This window comes from Penaeus japonicus, unplaced genomic scaffold (assembly GCF_977035675.1).
Source record: "Penaeus japonicus unplaced genomic scaffold, GWHDUDI00000001_assembly GWHDUDI00000025, whole genome shotgun sequence".
NCBI lineage: Eukaryota > Metazoa > Arthropoda > Malacostraca > Decapoda > Penaeidae > Penaeus > Penaeus japonicus.
This window is the reverse complement of record NW_028234427.1, coordinates 341,720-346,719: the sequence shown is the minus strand read 5'-3', so window position 1 is coordinate 346,719 and position 5,000 is coordinate 341,720. Positions and strand designations below refer to the sequence as shown.

At 42.9% G+C, this 5,000-nt stretch overlaps 1 protein-coding gene across 1 annotated transcript in view; it reads right to left on the bottom strand.

Annotated features, from left to right (window-relative positions):
* The window catches only part of LOC122255141 (uncharacterized), a gene marked incomplete in the record, with an annotated part of 1,591,030 nt that overhangs the window by 1,580,200 nt on the left and 5,830 nt on the right, over positions 1–5,000 (bottom strand).

Below are 5,000 nucleotides of genomic sequence, written 5' to 3'. Positions count from 1 at the left end.
GAGAGGGAGGAAGCGAGGAGTAGAGAGGGGAGAGAGGGAGGAAGCGAGGAGTAGAGAGGGGAGAGAGGGAGGAAGCGAGGAGTAGAGAGGGGAGAGAGGGAGGAAGCGAGGTGTAGAGAGGGGAGAGAGGGAGGAAGCGAGGAGTGGAGAGGAGGGAGGAGGGAGAGAGGGAGGAGAGGCGAGGGAGGAGAGAAGAGGGAGAGAGAGGAGAGGAGAGAGGAGTAGAGAGGGGAGAGAGGGAGAGGGGAGGAGGAGGAGGAAGAGAGGGAGAAGGGAGGGGAGGAGAGGAGAGAGAGGGAGGGGAGAGGAGGAGAGGGGTAGGGAGGGGAGGGAGAGAGTGGAGTAGAGAGGGGAGAGGAGGAGGAGAGCGAGGAGTAAGAGGAGAGGGAGGAGAGAGAGGAGGAGGGAAGAGGGGAGAGAAGGAGAGGAGAAAGGAGAGGAATAGGGAGAGGAGAGAGGGAAGAGGGAGGAAGCGAGGTGTAGAGAGGGGAGAGAGGGAGGAAGCGAGGTGAGGAGAGAGAGGAGAGGAGAGGAAGGAGGGTGAGAGATGGGAGAGGTAGAGAGGAGAGGAGGAGCGAGAGGAGTAGAGGGAGAGAGGGGAGAGGGAGAGAGGGAGGAGAGAGGAGGAGAGAGGGGAGAGAGGGGAGGAAGCGAGGAGTGGAAGAGAGGGAGGGGGAGTGAAGAGAGAGGGAAGAGGAGGAGCGAGGTGTGGAGAGGGAGAGAGGAAGGAAGCGAGGAGCAAAGAGGGGAAGAGAGGAGAGGAGGGGGAGGAGAGGAGGGAGAGGGGAGAGAGGAGGAGAGAAGGGGAGAGAGGGGAAGAGGAAAGCGAGGAGGAGAGTGGAGAGAGGGGAGAAGCGGAGAGGAGGGGAAGGGGGAGAGGGGAGGGAGAGAGAGGAGAGGAAGCGAGGGGAGAGAGAGAGGGGGAGAGAGGAGAGAGGAGAAGCGGAGGAAGCGAGGGAGAGGAGAGAGAGAGAGAGGGAGGAAGAGAGGGGAGAGGGAGAGGGAGAAGAGGGAAGAGAGGAGGAGCGAGTAGAGAGGGGAGGAGGGAGGAAGCGAGGAGCATTAGAGGGGAGAGAAGGAGGTGTGAGTAGGGAGAGAGGAGAGGGAGTAGAGAGAGAGGGGAAGAGGAGAGGGAGGGGAGAGGGAGGAGAGGAAGGAGGAGGAGGGAGGAAAGAAGAGGAGAGAGGAGGAGGAAGGGAGAAAGGAGGAGGAGCGAGGTGTAGAGAGGGAGAGAGGGAGGAAGGAGAGTAGTGGGGAGGGAGAGGAGAGGGGAGGAAGCGAGGTGGGAGAGGGGGAGGCGAGAAGGGAGGAAGAGAGGGAGAGGGAGGAGGAAGAAGAGGAGGAGAGAGGGAGAGAGCGAGGTGAGAGAAGGGGAGAGGGGAGGGAGGCGGATGTGGAGAGAGGAGGAGAGAGGGAGGAAGAGGAGTGTGAGGGGAGAGAGAGGGAGGAAGGGAGGAGCAGAGAGGGGGAGAGAGGAGAAGAGAGGGAGAAGCGAGAAGAGAGGGAGGAAGCGAGAGGTGAGGGGAGGGGGAGGAGCAAGGGAGGGAAGAGAGGAGAGACGGTAAGAGGGGGAGAGGGGAGAGAAGCGAGGGTAGAGAGGGGAGAGAGGAGGAAGGGAGGGGAGAGAAGGGAGGGGAGAGAGAGGGAGGTGGGAGGAGGGGAAGGGAGGAGGCGGGGAGAGAGGGAGAGAGGGGATGAGGGAGGGAGGAGGAGGAGGGAGGAGGGAGGTGAGAGGGAGAGTGGAGGAGAGGTGTAGAGAGGGGAGAGGGGAGAGGAGAGGGAGGAGAGGAGGGAAGAGAGGGGGGAGGGAGAGGGAGGACGAGAGGGGAGGAAGAGGGAGGGAGGAGGAGAAGAGGGGAGAGAGGGGAAGCGGAGTAGAGAGGGGAGAGAGGAGGAGAGCGAGGAGAGTAAGAGGGGAGAGAGGAGGAGAGAGGGGGAAGGAGTGAGGAGGCGAGGAGGAGAGAGATGGGAGAGAGGGGAGGAGCGAGGAGAGGAGAGGAGGGTAGGAGGGAGCGAGGAGAGCAGAGAGAGGGGAGAGAGGGAGGAAGAGAGAGGGGAGGAGGGAGAGGAGGGGAGAGGGAGGGAGGAAGGAAGGGGAGGAGGAGAGAGGGGAGAGAGGGAGGAAGCGAGGTGTAGAGAGGGGAGAGAGGGAGGAAGCGAGGTGTAGAGAGGGGAGAGAGGGAGGAAGCGAGGAGTGGAGAGGGGAGAGAGGGAGGAAGCGAGGTGTAGAGAGGGGAGAGAGGGAGGAAGCGAGGAGTAGAGAGGGGAGAGAGGGAGGAAGCGAGTTATCTAAGTCAAGAGAGAAAAGCATATTGATAGACAAGGCACACACACACACACACACACACACACACACACATACACACACACACACACGTACACATGCACAACAAAAAGAATAAAGAAAAAAGTAAATTTGAAAGAAAGAGAGAAAGGAAGAAAAATTAAATAAGAAAACAATGCAGAAATGACTTAAATAAAAAGAAAAAGGAAATACAAAAGAAATACAAAGTATAATTGTATCATCTCTGAGGCAACTCCGTCAAAACTGGAGTATTATTTTAAAACATTAAAAGACTCCAGTCGAAACCTCAGTCGCAATATTGCAATAATAATGAAAAAGACCCATGCTTCCCATTCCATATCGGTAAGAGTTCATGTTGTAATGTCTAAAAAAATAATTTTGAATTATCCTATAATTTATTGGTATTAAATTATAGAGTGTGTCGTGAAATGACAGAAAATGAAAAGAAAAATATTTTGACTTTGACTTCAATATCTCTTTAATCCTTCCACCCCCTAAATTTTTTTTTTATTTTTTTTCTACATTTCCAACTTTATCTTGTGCAACCTGTTGTGTAAAAACGATTATCAAGATATACGTAGATGATTATCTTGCACAACTTTTGATAGTAATAATAATGATGATAATAACGCTTATAATACTTATAATGACAATAATGATAATATCAATGATAGCACTGATATATGAATATAGGTAATAATGATTATGATAATGATAAGAAGAACGAATGGAAATTACAAAAATAATACTAATAATTATAACAATAAGATTCAGAATAATCACTATAATACTGCTACTAATGCTCATAATGACAATAACAATAACAACAACATAACAACAAAAATAATACAATATAAACAATGATAATAATAATAATGATAATACTAATGATAATGATCATAATAACAACATTTACAGTTGTAAAAATAATAATGATAACGATGATGGAAAATCATAACTAAAAGTAATAATAATGATAATGATAATAATGATGATAAAGATAATCATAACAATATAGATCATAATCATAATAATAATGAAGTTGATAACAATAATAGTAATGACAATCATGATAATTATCATAATAATAACAATAATTCTAATGATAAACAAAAAAATCAAGATACAAAGATAATAAAAATCATAATGATGACAATAGTGATAACAATGATGCTAATGATGATAATGGTAATGATAATAATAATAATAATAATAATAATAATAATAATAATGATAATAATAACAATAGCGAAATAATGACAAGAAGAAGAACATCAAAATCAACTACTACAACAACCACAATAACATATCATAATGAGAAATGGTAATAATAATAATGATAATGATAACAAGAAACAACAACTGTAGAAATGACAACGATGATGATATTAATAATGATGATAATAGTAATAATAAAAATCAAAATATCTATATTAATAACAACAATGATAATAATGATGATAATTATAATAAGAATAATGTCAAAAATGATAATGATAACAATAATGGTAATAATGAAGATGATGATGATAATAATGAAAGTAAATATAATGATGCTCATAATAATAATGGTGATAGTAATAATGATAAAGATAATAATAATAATGCTAAAACCAATGATAATCATGATAATTATGAAAATATTGATAACAGAAATAACAATAATCATAATAATGATAATAAAATAGCAATGATAACAATAATAGTAATAGCAATGACGTTAATGATAATTATAGTAATAATAGGGATAATGATGTTGATAACAGAAAAAAATAATCATGAAAATAATATCTGCAACAACAGTAGTGACAATAATTATGAATAAATAAGAATTATAATAATAATCGTAATAATATTATAATTGCAATAACAATAATGATAATATTAACAATACATGATAATAAAAACAACAATAAGAAGAATCATAATAATAATTATAATGATAATAAAAATAAAGACTATGATAATGATAATAATAATAGAGTATGATCATATAATAAATGATAATGATGATAATGATAACAGTAATAATAATATCAATTATTATCATTACTATCATTTGCATTATACTTCTTGTCATTATAATAATTATAGTCAGTATCTTCATCACTTCATCATAATCATTATCATCATCACCATTACCACTGTCATAAACATCGTCATTGTTGCCATCACTCCGCCTTCCCACCACCCTCGGGCACGTAAAGCAATGTCAACCTTCAGTCATTTCCTTTTTTCGAGTTTTAACTTTCCATATCCTGTGAGCTTCGCCAAGCATCGAAGTGAGTGTATCGAGGTCAATATGTGACGGTCTTTGGTTGAGGTCTTTTGGGGCTTTTTGAAGCAAAATAACACGGTCCTACACCTCTCCTACGTGACCATCCACACTCCATCTTGCTTCCCTATCTGAAGTCTAACTGACGAATGAACAATGGTTGCGCGTATATATATCAACCATTCTAAGGATCTAGATTATGATAGGATCTTACCGCTCATTCAAGACTTATTTCTCAGGCGGTGAGATCAAAGACCTAAAAGTACATAAAAGATGAAAACAAGGCACTACGATATCTTGACGACCAAAGTAAGAGAAACAACTTTAGATTTTGTGGCATTCCCGAAGATCGGAGTGAGAACTGGGAGCAATCACACTCTAAGATAAAGAAGGTAATGAGAAAGCATCTTGGAAGAACCC